The following is a 20455-nucleotide window of genomic DNA, read 5'->3' on the forward strand; positions in this document are numbered from 1 at the left end:
GTAATTGCTTTAAACAATGTTTCAGGGCAAGAGATTGTGTTTTAGACTAAAATGTAAAGCATGATAAGAAGAACCTTTACATGGCAAGTCTGTTCTTTACCTTTTACTCACTATGAAACAGCATTGTAATTGCCTTAAAAATGTTTCGGAGCAAGAAATTGTGTTTTAGACTAAAAGGCAATGCATGATAAGAAGAATCTTTATATTGCAACTCTGTTCTTTAGCTATTACACTCATTGAAACAGCATTGTAATTGCCTTAAACACTGTTTCGAGGCAAGAAATTGTGTTTTAGACTAAAAGGTCATGCATGATAAGAAGCATCTTTACATTGTAACTCTGTTCTTTCCTTTTTACACTCATTGAAACAGCATTGTAATTGCTTTAAACACTGTTTTAGGGCAAGAGATTGGGTTTTAGATTAAAATGTAATGCATGAAAAGAATCTTTACATTGCAACTCTGTTCTTTACCTTTTAGACACTATGAAACAGCATTGTAATTGCCTTAAATACTGTTTTAGGGCAGGAGATTGTGTTTTAGACTAAAATGTAATGCATGATAAGAAGAATCTTTACATTGAAACTCTGTTCTTTACCTTTTACACTCATTGAAACGGCATTGTAATTGCCTTAAACACTGTTTCAGGGCAAGAGATTGTGTTTTAGACTAAAATGTAATGCATGATAAGAAGAACCTTTACATTGATACTCTGTTCTATACCTTTTACAGGCATTGAAACACCGTTTTAAATCATTGTAATCGCATTAAACACTTTTTCAGGGCAAGAGATTGTTTTTTAGACTAAAATGTAATGCATGATAAGAAGAATCTTTATATTGCAACTCTCTTCTTTGCCTTTTAGACACTATGAAACAGCATTGTAAGCACCTTAAACACTGTTTTAGGGAAGAGTTTTGGTTTAGACAAAAATGTAAAGCATGATAAGAAGAATCTTTACATTGCAACTCTGTTCTTTACCTTTTACACTCATTGAAAAAGCATTGTAAATGCTTTAAACACTGTTTTAGGGCCAGAGATTGTGTTTTAGACTAAAATGTAATGCATGATAAGAAGAACCTTTACATGGCAAGTCTGTTCTTTATATTTTACACACTATGAAACAGCTTTGTAATCGCCTTAAACACTGTTTCAGGGCAAGAGATTTTGTTTAAGACTAAATTGTAAAGCATGACAAGAAGAATCTTTACATTGCAACTCTGTTCTTTACCTTTTACACTCATTGAAACACCATTTTAAATCATTGTAATCGCATTAAACACTGTTTCAGGGCAAGAGATTGTTTTTTAGACTAAAATGTAATGCATGATAACAAGAATCTTTACATTGCAACTCTGTTCTTTATATTTTACACACTAGGAAACATCTTTGTAATCGCCTCAAACACTGTTTCAGGGCACGACATTGTGTTTTAAACTAAAATGTAAAACATGATAAGAAGAATCTTTACATTGCAACTCTGTTCTTTACCTTTTACACACTATGAAACAGCATTGTAAGCACCTTAAACACTTTCAGGACAAGAGATTTTGTTTTTGACTAAAATATGAAGCATGATAAGAAAAATATTTACATTGCAACTCTGTTCTTTACCTTTTACACTCTTTGAAAAAGCATTGTAATTGCTTTAAACACTGTTTTAGGGCAAGAGATTGCATTTTAGACTAAAATGTAATGCATGATAAGAAGAATCTTTACATTGAAATTCTGTTCTTTACCTTTTACACTCATTGAAACAGTGTTTCAAAGCATTTTAATCACCTTAAACACTGTTTCAGGGCAAGAGATTGGGTTTTAGTCTAAAATGTAATGCATGATAAGAAGAATCTTTACATTGCAACTCTGTTCTTTACCTTTTACACACTATGAAACAGTATTGTAATTGCTTTAAACACTGTTTCAGGGCAAGAGATTGTGTTTTAGACTAAAATGTAAAGCATGATAAGAAGAACCTTTACTTGGCACGTCTGTTCTTTACCTTTTACTCACTATGAAACAGCATTGTAATTGCCTTAAAAATGTTTCAGAGCAAGAAATTGTGTTTTAGACTAAAAGGCAATGCATGATAAGAAGAATCTTTATATTGCAACTCTGTTCTTTAGCTATTACACTCATTGAAACAGCATTGTAATTGCCTTAAACACTGTTTCGAGTCAAGAAATTGTGTTTTAGACTAAAAGGTCATGCATGATAAGAAGCATCTTTACATTGCAACTCTCTTCTTTCCTTTTTACACTCATTGAAACAGCATTGTAATTGCTTTAAACACTGTTTTAGGGCAAGAGATTGGGTTTTACATTAAAATGTAATGCATGAAAAGAATCTTTACATTGCAACTCTGTTCTTTACCTTTTAGACACTATGAAACAGCATTGTAATTGCCTTAAATACTGTTTTAGGGCAAGAGATTGTGTTTTAGATTAAAATGTAATGCATGATAAGAAGAATCTTTACATTGAAACTCTGTTCTTTACCTTTTACACTCATTGAAACAGTGTTTCAAAGCATTTTAATCACCTTAAACACTGTTTCAGGGTAAGAGATTGGGTTTTAGTCTAAAATGTAATGCATGATAAGAAGAATCTTTACATTGCAACTCTGTTCTTTACCTTTTACACACTATGAAACATTATTGTAATTGCCTTAAACACTGTTTCAGGGCATGTAATTGTGTTTTAGACTAAAAGGTAATGCATGATTAGAAGAATCTTTACATTGCAACTCTGTTCTTTACCTTCTGCATTCTTTGTAACAGCACTGTAATCGCCTTAAACACTTTTCGGGGCAAGAGATTTTGTTTTAGACTAAAATGTAATGCATGATAAGAAGAACCTTTAAATTGATACTCTGTTCTTTACCTTTTACACTCATTGAATCGGCATTGTAATTGCCTTAAACACTGTTTCAGGGCAAGAGATTGTGTTTTAGACTAAAATGTAATGCATGATAAGAAGAACCTTTACATTGATACTCTGTTCTATACCTTTTACACGCATTGAAACACCGTTTTAAATAATTGTAATCACATTAAACACTGTTTCAGGGCAAGAGATTGTTTTTTAGACTAAAATGTAATGCACGATAAGAAGAATCTTTATATTGCAACTCTCTTCTTTACCTTTTAGACACTATGAAACAGCATTGTAAGCACCTTAAACACTGTTTTAGGGAAGAGTTTTGGTTTAGACAAAAATGTAAAGCATGATAAGAAGAATCTTTACATTGCAACTCTGTTCTTTACCTTTTACACTCATTGAAAAAGCATTGTAAATGCTTTAAACACTGTTTTAGGGCCAGAGATTGTGTTTTAGACTAAAATGTAATGCATGATAAGAAGAACCTTTATATGGCAAGTCTGTTCTTTATATTTTACACACTGTGAAACAGCTTTGTAATCACCTTAAACACTGTTTCAGGGCAAGAGATTTTGTTTAAGACTAAATTGTAAAGCATGACAAGAAGAATCTTTACATTGCAACTCTGTTCTTTACCTTTTACACTCATTGAAACACCATTTTAAATCATTGTAATCGCATTAAACACTGTTTCAGGGCAAGATAATCTTTACATTGCAACTCTGTTCTTTATATTTTACACACTAGGAAACAGCTTTGTAATCGCCTCAAACACTGTTTCAGGGCACGACATTGTGTTTTAAACTAAAATGTAAAACATGATAAGAAGAATCTTTACATTGCAACTCTGTTCTTTACCTTTTACACACTATGAAACAGCATTGTAAGCACCTTAAACACTTTCAGGACAAGAGATTTTGTTTTTGACTAAAATATGAAGCATGATAAGAAAAATATTTACATTGCAACTCTGTTCTTTACCTTTTACACTCTTTGAAAAAGCATTGTAATTGCTTTAACACTGTTTTATGGCAAGAGATTGTATTTTAGACTAAAATGTAATGCATGATAAGAAGAATCTTTACATTGAAATTCTGTTCTTTACCTTTTACACTCATTGAAACAGTGTTTCAAAGCATTTTAATCACCTTAAACACTGTTTCAGGGCAATAGATTGGGTTTTAGTCTAAAATGTAATGCATGATAAGAAGAATCTTTACATTGCAACTCTGTTCTTTACCTTTTACACACTATGAAACAGTATTGTAATTGCCTTAAACACTGTTTCAGGGCATGAAATTGTGTTTTAGACTAAAAGGTAATGCATGATTAGAAGAATCTTTACATTGATACTCTGTTCTATACCTTTTACATTCATTGAAACACCATTTTAAATTATTCTAATCGCCTTAAACATTGTTTCAGGGCAAGACATTGTGTTTTAAACTTAAATGTAAAACATGATAAGAAGAATATTTATATTGCAACTCTGTTCTTTACCTTTAACACTCATTGAAACAGCATTGTAATTGCTTTAAACACTGTTTTAGGTCAAGAGATTGTGTTTTAGACTAAAAGGTAATGCATGATAAGAAGAATCTTTACATTGCAACTCTGTTCTTTACCTTTTAGCCACTATGAAACAGTTTTGTAAGCACCATAAACATTGTTTCGGGGCAAGAGATTTTATTTTAGACTAAAATGTAAAGCATGATAAGAAGAACCTTTACTTGGCACGTCTGTTCTTTACCTTTTACTCACTATGAAACAGCATTGTAATTGCCTTAAAAATGTTTCAGAGCAAGAAATTGTGTTTTAGACTAAAAGGCAATGCATGATAAGAAGAATCTTTATATTGCAACTCTGTTCTTTAGCTATTACACTCATTGAAACAGCATTGTAATTGCCTTAAACACTGTTTCGAGTCAAGAAATTGTGTTTTAGACTAAAAGGTCATGCATGATAAGAAGCATCTTTACATTGCAACTCTCTTCTTTCCTTTTTACACTCATTGAAACAGCATTGTAATTGCTTTAAACACTGTTTTAGGGCAAGAGATTGGGTTTTACATTAAAATGTAATGCATGAAAAGAATCTTTACATTGCAACTCTGTTCTTTACCTTTTAGACACTATGAAACAGCATTGTAATTGCCTTAAATACTGTTTTAGGGCAAGAGATTGTGTTTTAGATTAAAATGTAATGCATGATAAGAAGAATCTTTACATTGAAACTCTGTTCTTTACCTTTTACACTCATTGAAACAGTGTTTCAAAGCATTTTAATCACCTTAAACACTGTTTCAGGGTAAGAGATTGGGTTTTAGTCTAAAATGTAATGCATGATAAGAAGAATCTTTACATTGCAACTCTGTTCTTTACCTTTTACACACTATGAAACATTATTGTAATTGCCTTAAACACTGTTTCAGGGCATGTAATTGTGTTTTAGACTAAAAGGTAATGCATGATTAGAAGAATCTTTACATTGCAACTCTGTTCTTTACCTTCTGCATTCTTTGTAACAGCACTGTAATCGCCTTAAACACTTTTCGGGGCAAGAGATTTTGTTTTAGACTAAAATGTAATGCATGATAAGAAGAACCTTTAAATTGATACTCTGTTCTTTACCTTTTACACTCATTGAATCGGCATTGTAATTGCCTTAAACACTGTTTCAGGGCAAGAGATTGTGTTTTAGACTAAAATGTAATGCATGATAAGAAGAACCTTTACATTGATACTCTGTTCTATACCTTTTACACGCATTGAAACACCGTTTTAAATAATTGTAATCACATTAAACACTGTTTCAGGGCAAGAGATTGTTTTTTAGACTAAAATGTAATGCACGATAAGAAGAATCTTTATATTGCAACTCTCTTCTTTACCTTTTAGACACTATGAAACAGCATTGTAAGCACCTTAAACACTGTTTTAGGGAAGAGTTTTGGTTTAGACAAAAATGTAAAGCATGATAAGAAGAATCTTTACATTGCAACTCTGTTCTTTACCTTTTACACTCATTGAAAAAACATTGTAAATGCTTTAAACACTGTTTTAGGGCCAGAGATTGTGTTTTAGACTAAAATGTAATGCATGATAAGAAGAACCTTTATATGGCAAGTCTGTTCTTTATATTTTACACACTGTGAAACAGCTTTGTAATCACCTTAAACACTGTTTCAGGGCAAGAGATTTTGTTTAAGACTAAATTGTAAAGCATGACAAGAAGAATCTTTACATTGCAACTCTGTTCTTTACCTTTTACACTCATTGAAACACCATTTTAAATCATTGTAATCGCATTAAACACTGTTTCAGGGCAAGATAATCTTTACATTGCAACTCTGTTCTTTATATTTTACACACTAGGAAACAGCTTTGTAATCGCCTCAAACACTGTTTCAGGGCACGACATTGTGTTTTAAACTAAAATGTAAAACATGATAAGAAGAATCTTTACATTGCAACTCTGTTCTTTACCTTTTACACACTATGAAACAGCATTGTAAGCACCTTAAACACTTTCAGGACAAGAGATTTTGTTTTTGACTAAAATATGAAGCATGATAAGAAAAATATTTACATTGCAACTCTGTTCTTTACCTTTTACACTCTTTGAAAAAGCATTGTAATTGCTTTAACACTGTTTTATGGCAAGAGATTGTATTTTAGACTAAAATGTAATGCATGATAAGAAGAATCTTTACATTGAAATTCTGTTCTTTACCTTTTACACTCATTGAAACAGTGTTTCAAAGCATTTTAATCACCTTAAACACTGTTTCAGGGCAATAGATTGGGTTTTAGTCTAAAATGTAATGCATGATAAGAAGAATCTTTACATTGCAACTCTGTTCTTTACCTTTTACACACTATGAAACAGTATTGTAATTGCCTTAAACACTGTTTCAGGGCATGAAATTGTGTTTTAGACTAAAAGGTAATGCATGATTAGAAGAATCTTTACATTGATACTCTGTTCTATACCTTTTACATTCATTGAAACACCATTTTAAATTATTCTAATCGCCTTAAACATTGTTTCAGGGCAAGACATTGTGTTTTAAACTTAAATGTAAAACATGATAAGAAGAATATTTATATTGCAACTCTGTTCTTTACCTTTAACACTCATTGAAACAGCATTGTAATTGCTTTAAACACTGTTTTAGGTCAAGAGATTGTGTTTTAGACTAAAAGGTAATGCATGATAAGAAGAATCTTTACATTGCAACTCTGTTCTTTACCTTTTAGCCACTATGAAACAGTTTTGTAAGCACCATAAACATTGTTTCGGGGCAAGAGATTTTATTTTAGACTAAAATGTAAAGCATGATAAGAAAAGCTTTACATTGCAACTCTGTTCTTTACCTTTTACACTCATTGAAACACCATTTTAAATCATTGTAATCGCCTTAAACACTGTTTCAGGGCAAGACATTGTGTTTTAAACTAAAATGTAAAACATGATAAGAAGAATCTTTACATTGCAACTCTGTTCTTTACCTTCTACACTCATTGAAACAGCATTGTAATCTCTTTAAACACTTTTCCAGGGCAAGAGATTGTGTTTTAGACTGAAAGGTAATGCATGATGAGAAGAATCTTTACATTGCAACTCTGTTCTTTACCTTTTACACACTATGAAACAGATTTGTAATTGCCTTAAATAAATGGGTTGTTGTGTTTGTAGGTTTGATTCAACACAGGATCAGAGAGATTCCTATAAATTGGAAAATAAAAAAATGTAAAAAAAAATATTTCTGCTGAACCTGAATCTGCATCCAGCTATTCATCAGAGTAAGACTATTTAAAGACCTATAAAGAAACTGATGTCATATGCATATGATGAACAAGATTTCCTGCTGGATCTGTACTCTCATGTGAAGGACTCTGAGACTCAAACAGGCAGGAATGTCCTTCCAGCATACCAGTCAGCTTCTGTTTACCAGTCAGCTTCTGCAGTCTCGTACATAGACCTCTCATAGATCTCCCTCTTCCTAGAAGTGCTGAAACTTCAAACAGTGAAGAAACCAGTGGAGCTTAATGACTGGTCAGATGAAGAGAGTGAAGTGAGGAGTTTCCTTCAGCGTCTGCCATGTCCCAGTTGAGGTGAGTGTGAAGCTTTTATTAGTACTATAGGAGTTGTGTTTAACTTTGAAATTGATGTTGTCACAGCCATTTGTGGCCTGGAGACTAAAAGAGCATAATTGGCTATACTCTTAGGGAGAGAGGGAGTGGCATACGCTCTCTCCCCTGTCAATTACAGAGACACCATGCAATCAAGGGCATCTATAAGTTCACGCATCAGAAGGGGGTGGAAAAGACTATTTTCCCAGTAGTTAGAATAACATTCAGTACTTTTTGGAGAAAACTTTCTAGAGTGTTTTCATGTAGAGAGAGAAATGAGTGGCTAAAGTGTCAGAAAAATTAAGGAGACAAATGGATAATACTATAACAGTCCAAACACTTTAATTATACTGTACAGCATGAGACCTGGAAATGTGTGTCTGTGTGTGTGTGTGTCTTTTCCCCAGGCTGAGCTCCAGCTTTGTACTGTCCATCATCAGAGAGATCTATCAGACTGGCTCTGCTCACTGTGTGTCCAGTCTGTTGAGTTCAGCAGAGAACTGCATTAACCTGAACAGCAGAGAGCTGGACTCTGTCCACTATGCTGCCCTGTGCTTCACCCTCCAGCACTGCACAGCAGACTCTCTGAGCTCAGGATGATCTCACATAAAACAATAAAATCATTTTCTCCCATTGGGGAAAGGGCTCTGAATTCCACTAGCCAGATTATAATCCAGAACAAGATGTAAAACATCTGTTTCAGTGAAGCTCCAACCCCAGTCACACATGACCTGCCAGGATTGTAAGAACACATGGACACATTAGCCTAAGCCATTTTATGATCACATCGTAACTTCATATTTGTCATTCATTTATTCCATCAAACAGCATTTATTTTGCATATCATAATTTCTTACTTGCAGCCAGTACAGTGAAAACTGATGCAAGTTTGTACTTGAAGGAACTCCTCATTAAAACACTCTAAGGTCATCTTAAATGGAGTGTAGTGGTCTTAACTGGTTTCAAAGTGACTAGTGGTGAAAAAAGACAATGTGTTCATTTTTAAATAAAATATATATTTACATGCATGGAGCCTAAATATAACTTGGACTAAGAATCATATTATTATTTTGCCCACGTACAGAAATATTAACTTATTCTAATTCAAGGATTGCTTGTTGCCTATGGTTGGCATACTGTGTACACGAAAACTGTGTACATACATGGTAATGCTTAAAAATAGGTGTATCTGCCAGTGAAGTTTATGCTTTGACCTTTAGATTAGCTGTGATGCTGAGACAGGCAGGGCAGGACACAAGCGTGTTGTCGAACTTTGTTTATTAGGAGGAGCAGAAACATTATCCAAGAGCAGGTTACCAGAATACATGAGAAACAAAAAACAAAGTGAGGCTAACCAGGAAGAAGAAAACACAGAGGTAAAAGTAAGATAACACAGATATTAAGAACACAGGAACGGAGAACAATATGGAAAACGAACAGGCAGAGCAAGAATACATATGGTAGAACTCCAAAATAGTGATGGGATGTTAGATACTGAGGCATCAAAGCTCACTATTGCAAAGCACAGTGATTCAACACTGTATTGAAGATTGTATCAAAGTTACTATTAGCATATGACTAATGAGGTCTAAGCATCAAACATCATCTAAACACTGGATGAAGTGGCACTGTTTCACTAGGTCTGGCACTGTCCTATAACTTGCAAGCTATAAGAGAGTGTAAAATCTCCAGACATCTTTTTCCCACAAAATTTGAAATATGGAAAATATGGAAGCAAATCTTTCCATATGAGGATAAATAACATAAATTGACCATTTCTTAATGCACAGAAATTAAAGCATTAAAATCTCATTTGACATAATATAAATGCAGTTACCAAAAAGTGGCTGAAAATAAGCAGGAAACTGGGCATGGTATAAAAACTTATATACATTTACATACACTTATATATACATTTATGTGTGTTTTGGAAAGTTTCCAAGATGTCATTTTGTGCCAGCATTGTTTAGGTTTTATTGAGACTCCTGTGTCAGGTAATCAACATATTACAGTCCATGGTAATTGGTAAATTCAGGTGAAATATTTATATTAATCTGAAATTAACTGCCCTGCCACTGTGTGTGTGTGTGTGTGTTTTGTTTTCTCAGTGTTGACAGGCTGCTGCTAGTGAGGCTGCTCCACTGCTGGAGTGTCTCTGAACTACAGCAGGGGGCAGCAGCAGCAGATCTGCTCTTCGCTCTGCAGCACAGAGTGGTGCTGCTCTGGACCTCACAGCAGACACACAGACACATACACTGACACTGAGCACTGAGGACTGCAGAGTGGTCTCCATGGTCATCCAGAGAGCACACACTCTCTCTCTCACACACACACACAGCTCACTCTACACGGCTGTGAGGGCAACTCTTTCCCCATTTTACACACAGTCACCCTTCAGTAAGCCACTGACTCAACACCACAGAAACTAGGGAAACATTCTGGAAAAGGGGAAAGAATTTTATAATTTGAAACAAAATGTGTGTAAATAGTATTAATGTTAGAAGTTATGTGAGTCTGTTAGTGACTCTACATGTTGGTGAATGTTGAGTGTTTTCAGCTTCAGTAAAGCCATGCTGCTCCAGTCCCTGTCTCTTGTCCGTGTGGGGACTGATATGGAGTGTGTGAGAAGCGCTGTAGCTCTCTCCCAGGTTCCGGGTGAGATGGTGGACAGTCAGACCCGGCTGGACCAACAGGCCTGTAGGTAACTGGCACTCATTCTGGAACATTCTGAAGGGCTGTCAGAACTGGACCTTAGCCACTGTCAGCTCATTAACCACTGCCTGCAGCTGCTGTTCCCACACCAGGACAAAGCCCATGTCCTGGAGTGAGTGAATAAGCGGGAGGAGGGATGTGTAGAGAGTCTTGATTGTTGAGTGCACAGTGAACACTAACATAGATATAACACATTTTACTCTTTTTCTCACAATTTAACACAAAATCCAGCAGGGTGACTGAATGTAGAAGCTGTGTGTGTTCATTGTAAAGCATTGTATGTTCCTTGAAAGGCTCTATATAAATGTAACTTTGCTCATTCAGTCATATCCTGTGTTCCTTCAAGGACTTTATTTTTCAAAAGCAAACAGCAAAAAGCTTGATTTTCTTGGTGATTTTATTTGGAAATGACGACCTCTCTCACTGGCTGCCTGGATCACTGATCACTGCCTGTACTTGGCAGGATGGATCTCTGTGGTCTACAGAATATCCAGACTGCTTGTAGAAACACATGTTCTCATTAAAAAGAGAAATAAGGCATAACAGACTCTTTATGATTTACAGTTTCATGCCTGATAGATAACAAGTCATGTGTACAAGAACTGAAAGAAATGATATTTTGTTTAAAATGTCAAAATGCATAATTATCTGGCCATTAATGACTCAGGTCCACTGACACAAATATACTATTTATTGCTTTGCTTATTCATTCATTTGCTAATTCAATCATTCGTTTATTAATTCATTCGTTCATTACTTTAATTCATTGATATATAAATCTACAGGTGTTTGTACTACTACACGGTGATTTAGTAGAGGGAGGTGTGTTTGGGAATCCTGAACAATGTGGTAATTATAATCCATCTAATTTCAGCCTCAGTCACAATGACATCACTGATGTGTCAGCAAAGAGGATCTATGATACTTTCTCCACCAACAACAATATTCACACTGTGAGGTAACTGTGTGTGTGTGTGTTTAGGCATTTAAAATAAGGCTGTATTTATTTGAGTTTAAAAATTCAATGTGTTAAGCCTATTTTGAATTTTACAGGCTCTTCAACAACATAATTACAGGCACATACAACTCTTCCTCTCAGACAAGGCCTTTGATAGTCTGGTGATGTTGATGTGCTGTTGGACACTGTAATGATGAGATATCTGATTTTACTAGATTATTGTGACTATCCAAATTATATTTTTGTTTTAAGTGAAAAAAATGTCATGATAAAAAAAAAAAAACAAACCCAAAACATTTTAGCGAGCTTTATGAATATTAGTCCAGTGTATCAGTGCAACCAGGTTTGATTCCTAGCCTGAGAACATCTGAAATCGTTCAGTTAAGAGAGCATTAGACTGAAGATCGGAAGGTTCAGTCCTGGCTTTGGCTTTGTCCTACGAAAACAGATGATGCAAAAAAGTCATCTACTTACTAAAGTTCTTGGAAATCACATTCTGCAAAGAGGAATTGAATAATGTGAAAAAACTTCCCAAAAAAATGCACTCTAATGACAGTGGCCAACATACTTATCCTAATTACGCAACAGTGCAGACAAGACACACTGGAAAATGTGGGCATTAACTACCTGTCGCATGCTAAGCAAGCACTCTACCACTTAAGCTAATTCCCCATTCCGCTACCACACCTTCCCATTGGCGCTCAAACTTAATCTTAGGTCTGAAGACTGATTTAATAGGACAGCCTACAAAATCAAGCATCAGCTATAAATGCTTTCTCATGCTGGCAACTCGAGTAAACTTGCTCTGGAAAGATGCAGAAATCTATTCTGCTCCCCCTGTCATGCTAAGCAAACATTCTACAAGTTGAGGCATGTCACATGTGGCAGCCCTTGTCTCTGGATTTCTCTGTGTGATGAGATTGACAATGCTTACAGAATACCTTTCCATAGCTTCAAGGACTCCCAACAGTGAAAACTTCTAGACCTTTCAAGCCAACAAGGCTACACACGTTCATGTGACATACTAGATGCCACAATACTTTGGCTAGAATGACATGGTTAGCTCCATTCTCGGCATGAGGAAAAATGTGCTCATTGCCTTTTTGCTTTTACATAATGCTAAGGAACAGATTGTCATTTTGTGAATACACACCATATTATTGTAAATGGAGCTACATTCATAGAAAATGTTTTAATTGGAACCAGTCAAGCATATGCTGCCACTAGCTGAAATAGCTCAGCTGGGAGAGCATTAGACTGAAGATCTAATGCATGATCTAATGAAGATCTAATTCAGTACAGCATCTGTACTGAAAAGAATTCATCATTGAATAGTTTTACTTTTTTAAGTATATTTCATAAACCTTTACATTGCATTCCTGAAAAATGAATGAGATATTCCCCTTTTTTACGTTATGGTTAGATGTCATTGTGTAATTGTGCTCTGTACTTTGAATTCCGTGAACTTAAACTTTTGTGGAAGTCGCGCTGCCTTACGAAATGTTTCCTCACTGCACAGAGAGGCACTTGAACAGTGGCTTCTGCACAAATGCTTTTGAAATGTAGTTCATTACTTATCTGCTCGCCAAACAACTGGACAAGAAAAGGGTAGGTGTATATGTCCACAGTCCTTCCCAAATCCTCTGTGGGAACACTGATATACAGTATTTATTTCTCACTTTGGGAGCACTGAACATCTTCCAGACATGTTGGTTCTTTTCCAAAATCTATTTCCTGTTGAGGTAATAACATTTATAAAAGGCTTTGAAGCTCTTTGTAACAGGTGCAGAGTGGTGCAAGACTGTGTTTGAAAGCAAAAAATGAATAATGTTTCTGGGATATCTTAAGGTCAGAGACATTTTTGATTCTGTACGTACAGAACAGAGGCTCTGATGGAGGGGGTTTCAAGGCTTCTGTACAAGTCTAAGGAAGAGTACGTTGAACTGTTCCTGTGAGAAATAACTTCAATAGTGTTGCAAAAGATCTAAGTTTTTAATAGACTTGAAAGCCTCTTTGAGAGTTCTGTGGCTAAACAAGGTTTATTATCTTACCACGGGGTGATACTGACCAGCAACATCATCTTGCAGGTGTTTGGTGGTGTGAGTTGAGATCATCTTTGTTTAAAAAAAAGGAAAATCTTCCAAAGGGATATAATGGTGTCAAGCTTCAATTTGCATATATTGAATAATGTATGTTTGAACATTGTGGTGGAGATTTCAAACACTAGTATGTAAAGAAGGTGGGGCAATTACATAATCAGTTCTGAAAACTGTATAAAAAATGTGTGTTCTTTGTGTGATTGTTCGACATATTCCAGACTATGCTTCGTTTGTAACATTGAGCTCAGAATAAACATGGGACTGACTATTCTCTTCAATTAATTCTGAGTCTGCGTCTTTATTTTCTATTTAAAGTGTACTTAATAAAATTACTGGAATGTGGGGAAAATCTATGAACCACACGGTATAATTCCCCACCGAGTAAATTATTTATTTTATATATGACATGCCTTATGTGAACGGGGCAGGGTTTAATGATAAACCTCATAGCAGTTTTTCTGTTGCTATGGAAAAAGGTCAAATGAGAACAACCTGCTGGGGATTTCCTAAAAGTAACGTGCATTTTTGACCTGCAATAATGTGGATTTATTTTTCATAAATATTCCTGCTTTTGATTTTAAAAAGCCATTTCGTCGTTACAAACATCACGGTTATATTTTGGAAGTTATTTGCAGTTCCATGCTAAACTAAAGCCAGTACAGGGCTCAGCATGGCAGGCCTAGTGAGTCTAAGTGGCTATCCTAACTATGAAGCTTCTTCAGTGTTATTTAATAAATGCCATGAAATGTAGCCTAAAATTAATTTGTATCCTAAAATTCATGAAATAATTTTTTTATAAAATAGGTCCGTGAAATTAACTGACGTTCTTGTGAAATTAGTAGAGTCCTATTATAAGCGCCTTCCATTGCACACGGTATTATGACGTCACAATGTTGCCATGTGTCCTCACTATTCGGCTACAAATAGGTAGAAATAGATACGGTCATTTAACTAGACGACATACAAAGCTTTGAAACAATTTGTAACGTGTCCAAGTTGAGACAGGAACGTTCATTGACGGTGAGTATACATAAATTAATATTAGCTAATTATGCTCGTAAATTTCTTATATTATTCAATACCTGGGGGTATATTTACTGTCACATCTTAGGAAATACAAGGTAAACACAATTTCAAGATGTCATTTTTGCTCTCACAATAAGGGCCAGTTTGTGAAAGAGAATAGCACTATACAAGAGGGAAAGGCCTGCGGCTAGATAACTTGGTCATAGTCTAATTTTAATTCTCTAGCTATCCAGCTAGCTAACATTAGCCAGACTGTCATTGCAAAGATAGGCAAGTTGACCATATATAAATAAGTGTGGTTTGTGTGAATATAATTCGATTGATTTATGTATTTCACTGTCGGCGGGTTTTGTTTTCCTCTATAGTCTGTAATCTGGTAGGAAATAGCGGACTATCTTGCCAAAGTGAGTATCGGTAACAATTTTGCTTAGTAACAGCGCAAGTTACTTAGCAACGGTCATTACACGTTTTAAATAGGCGCGTGCGTCGCTACTGGTCTTGGTGCAACAGGCGTAAACTTGTCTATGAAAATGATCTTTTAGCTTCTACCAGTTTAGCAATTAATCCCAATTGGTGCAACTGATCCATGGAGACAAGAATTCAGAGCGGGTGTCCAATCAGTTCTGGCGCCCCTCAAGTTCACGTCCCTTTAAGACATCAAATCCTCGGGCACGCGCGTTTACTGAAAAGAAATGAACTCCGACTGAAACAAGTTTATGAAAGGTGTTATGGACACACTGCTTAAGTCTGTCATCGGCGTTGAACAACACAAGGAGTATCGGCACCGTGTCGCTCCCAATCCCCGGACATCTAACGACACCTGCCCTTTATTACCTTGATTCATGTTCGTATATAAAGCCTCTTGTTTGGTATTCCATTTGCGAAGTTTCGTTTGGTACAGCGAGCGCGTTTGATCCCTGTTCGTACGGTTCCTGCCTTTTGGCCTATCGTGTTTTGGATTGTTTTATCTAGTCTTTATTCTGCCCAATAAAGCACTAAATGTGTAGTTGCGTGCGACTCCCGTCTTGCCCACTTCTCCAAACTAAAACTATGGTTTTATTTATATATATATATATATATATGTAGTAAAATTATTTTCTATTTATTTTGATTGAACCATAATTCAAGAAACGTCAGTTGTACTGCGTTTATTAGCGTGACAACATATCAGCACGAACGTGTTCTGATTGTCATTAAAAGCATAATAGGATTATAGACCAAAACAACACATTAATCGAATTATATTTTAATAAATGAAGCAAAAACAAACTTGCGAAAGAAATACAAATATTTTGTTAATACACTTTCAAGAAGTTGTGGGGACAAAATCATGTATTTCACAAAGTGGTGAGGACAGTGTAAATTGCGTCTATGGTTTAGGGCAAATGTAGGGCAATTATTGGCAATTGTCTCGGGTATTTCCAATGCTGTGTCTCATGAGCTGAAAACTAACATTGTTGTTTACCATGTTCCACAGGTTTTAAACTGACGGGATTTTTGTCAAAACAGAATGCATGCTTTTAAGGTTAGTAGCAGAAAGTTCACACCTTTTTAGATACAATTTACATGCTGGACACCCTCCTATAGAGCTTGGTATCAGAGGTCAAAGCACATTACTGTTTTGCAGGAGGATACTGAAACCAACAATATAGATGTTGGCACCATTCCCCCTCATCGCAGTTTGAGTTGCCCCTTGTTCCACATGGGACACCACAAGGCTGCGGATGAGGCAAAGCCAGGAGAGTGGCTGAGTAAGATGAGGGAGGAGCAGCAGACTCTGAAGAAGGAGAGAGATGTGGCAACATCTCCTGCAGATGTGAGTAAATGTATGATAAGATATTTTCATACAGAAGCCATTTTATGCATCATCTCTACTTTTCTGTTTATTTGTCTGGAATTGGTATTTTCATAGCGTCCCATTCTTAATGTCATGGTAACCAGAATGAAGTCATTTTAATAACATTCTATGTACCATGTAAGCATAATCTTTTCTCTGCAATATGAAACATTAATTTTTGTTAGGTGTACAGGTAGCAGTCTAAGCAGTCACAATGACAGCAAGCTTTTAGAGTGTGTGGCAGCAGTTGTCTGGGCTGTTATGAATAGGAGAACTTAATTGTTGGTTAAGAGCTTAATTAATTGGTATCTGTTCCCTCAGAGAGGCTGGATTTCCCAGTTTAAGTTGGGAGTGGAGAAATTGCAGGCTGTTCTTATGGAGGAAGAACAGGATGGAATCCAGCAGACAAGTGAAGCGGCCCTGAAAAAGAAGATGGATAAAAACCTGTCGAACATTCTGAAAAAGATCGAAAAAGCAGAGGAAAAAGTCAGAGAAAAGGAGAGAAAGGCAATAGAAAAAGAGAAGCGAATGGAAATTAAAGAACGTAAGAAACTGGAAAAGGAATGGAAGGAAAGACGGGAGCACCGGGAGAGGGTGATGAGACTGTTCGCAATGTTGGAGGAGATGAATCAGAAACAGTTGCTGAAGCAGCAAGCCAAAGAGCAAAGAAAATCAGCCAAGGAGGCAGAAAAACGCCAGAAGGAGCTGAAAAAAGCCCAAGAACGTAAGGAGAAGGAAGAGATGAGAAAGGAAAAGAATGGGAGGAAAGGAAGAGGATGTTTGCAGCAATTGTGGTTCACTATGAATAGAAGATGAGGATAATAGACTGAACAACACACAATCATGATAAAAAAATATTACAAACGTAAAGATAAAACACTGGATAATAAAATCATACAACATAAAAACCGATAAAACAGTGTAAAATATAAACAGTGAAATAAAAGTTGTAAGAGGGATAAAACAAGACTTACATTTGTTATTAAAAAAAGGTTTATGGTCCTGCCTGACCGGTCTATGGATTTCACAGTGGTAAAGTCATTTTCTGAATACACACCATATTATTGTAAATTAGCTGAAATAGCTCAATTGGGAGAGCATTAGACTGAAGATCTAAAGGTCCTGGGTTCAACCCTCTGTTTTGGCATCTGTACTTAAAAGAATTCATCATTGAATAGTTTTACTTTTTTAAGTATAATTCATAAACCTTTACATTAGCGTTCCTGAAAAATGAATGAGATAGTCCCCTTTTTTACGTTATGGTTAGATGTCATTGAGTAATTGCGCGCTGTACTTTGAATTCCGTGAACTTAAACTTTTGTGGAAGTGGCGCTGCCTTACGAAATGTTTCCTCACTGCACAGAGAGGCACTTGAACAGTGGCTTCTGCACAAATGCTTTTGAAATGTAGTTCATTACTTATCTGCTCGCCAAACAACTGGACAAGAAAAGGGTAGGTGTATATGTCCACAGTCCTTCCCAAATCCTCTGTGTGAACACTGATATACAGTATATATTTCTCACTTTGGGAGCACTGAACATCTTCCAGACATGTTTGTTCTTTTCCAAAATCTATTTCCTGTTGAGGTAATAACATTTATAAAAGGCTTTGAAGCTCTTTGTAACAGGTGCAGAGTGGTGCAAGACTGTGTTTGAAAGCAAAAAATGAATAATGTTTCTGGGATATCTTAAGGTCAGAGACCTTTTTGATTCTGAACGTGCAGAACAGAGGCTCTGATGGAGGGGGTTTCAAGGCTTCTGTACAAGTCTAAGGAAGAGTACGCTGAACTGTTCCTGTGAGAAATAACTTCAATAGTGTTGCAAAAGATCTAAGTTTTTAATAGACTTGAAAGCCTCTTTGAGAGTTCTGTGGCTAAACAAGGTTTATTATCTTACCACGGGGTGATACTGACCAGCAACATCATCTTGCAGGTGTTTGGTGGTGTGAGTTGAGATCATCTTTGTTTAAAAAAAAGGAAAATCTTCCAAAGGGATATAATGGTGTCAAGCTTCAATTTGCATATATTGAATAATGTATGTTTGAACATTGTGGTGGAGATTTCAAACACTAGTATGTAAAGAAGGTGGGGCAATTACATAATCAGTTCTGAAAACTGTATAAAAAATGTGTGTTCTTTGTGTGATTGTTCGACATATTCCAGACTATGCTTCGTTTGTAACATTGAGCTCAGAATAAACATGGGACTGACTATTCTCTTCAATTAATTCTGAGTCTGCGTCTTTATTTTCTAATTAAAGTGTACTTAATAAAATTACTGGAATGTGGGGAAAATCTATGAACCACACGGTATAATTCCCCACCGAGTACATTATTTATTTTATATATGACATGCCTTATGTGAACGGGGCAGAGTTTAATGCCAAACCTCATAGCAGTTTTTCTGTTGCTATGGAGAAAGGTCAAATGAGAACAACCTGCTGGGGATTTCCTAAAAGTAACGTGCATTTTTGACCTGCAATAATGTGGATTTATTTTTCATAAATATTCCTGCTTTTGATTTTAAAAAGCCATTTCGTCGTTACAAACATCACGGTTATATTTCGGAAGTTATTTGCAGTTCCATGCTAAACTAAAGCCAGTACAGGGCTTAGCATGGCAGGCCTAGTGAGTCTAAGTGGCTATCCTAACTATGAAGCTTCTTCAGTGTTATTTAATAAATGCCATGAAATGTAGCCTAAAATTAATTTGTATCCTAAAATTCATGAAATAATTTTTTTTATAAAATAGGTCCGTGAAATTAACTGACGTTCTTGTGAAATTAGTAGAGTCCTATTATAAGCGCCTTCCATTGCACACGGTATTATGACGTCACAATGTTGCTATGTGTCCTCTCTATTCGGCTACAAATAGGTAGAAATAGATACGGTCATTTAACTAGACGACATACAAAGCTTTTAAACAATTTGTAACGTGTCCAAGTTGAGACAGGAACGTTCACTGACGGTGAGTATACATAAATTAATATTAGCTAATTATGCTCGTAAATTTCTTATATTATTCAATACCTGGGGGTATATTTACTGTCACATCTTAGGAAATACAAGGTAAACACAATTTCAAGATGCCATTTTTGCTCTCACAATAAGGGCCAGTTTGTGAAAGAGAATAGCACTATACAAGAGGGAAAGGCCTGCGGCTAGATAACTTGGTCATAGTCTAATTTTAATTCTCTAGCTATCCAGCTAGCTAACATTAGCCAGACTGTCATTGCAAAGATAGGCAAGTTGACCATATATAAATGTGTGGTTTGTGTGAATATAATTCGATTGATTTATGTATTTCACTGTCGGCGGGTTTTGTTTTCCTCTATAGTCTGTAATCTGGTAGGAAATAGCGGACTATCTTGCCAAAGTGAGTATCAGGTAACAATTTTGCTTAGTAACAGCGCAAGTTACTTAGCAACGGTCATTACACGTTTTAAATAGGCGCGTGCGTCGCTACTGGTCTTGGTGCAACAGGCGTAAACTTGTCTATGAAAATGATCTTTTAGCTTCTACCAGTTTAGCAATTAATCCCAATTGGTGCAACTGATCCATGGAGACAAGAATTCAGAGCGGGTGTCCAATCAGTTCTGGCGCCCCTCAAGTTCACGTCCCTTTAAGACATCAAATCCTCGGGCACGCGCGTTTACTGAAAAGAAATGAACTCCGACTGAAACAAGTTTATGAAAGGTGTTATGGACACACTGCTTAAGTCTGTCATCGGCGTTGAACAACACAAGGAGTATCGGCACCGTGTCGCTCCCAATCCCCGGACATCTAACGACACCTGCCCTTTATTACCTTGATTCATG

The 20455-nt window shown here is 35.9% G+C and overlaps 1 non-coding gene across 1 annotated transcript; it reads left to right on the plus strand.

The window, feature by feature from the left end:
* Positions 1–17715: 17715 nt before the first annotated feature.
* On the plus strand, positions 17716–17788 carry trnaf-gaa. The gene has a single exon. It is a non-coding gene; the product is annotated as a tRNA-Phe (tRNA).
* Positions 17789–20455: the final 2667 nt, after the last annotated feature.

This window comes from Electrophorus electricus, chromosome 13, assembly GCF_013358815.1.
Source record: "Electrophorus electricus isolate fEleEle1 chromosome 13, fEleEle1.pri, whole genome shotgun sequence".
Lineage (NCBI taxonomy): Eukaryota > Metazoa > Chordata > Actinopteri > Gymnotiformes > Gymnotidae > Electrophorus > Electrophorus electricus.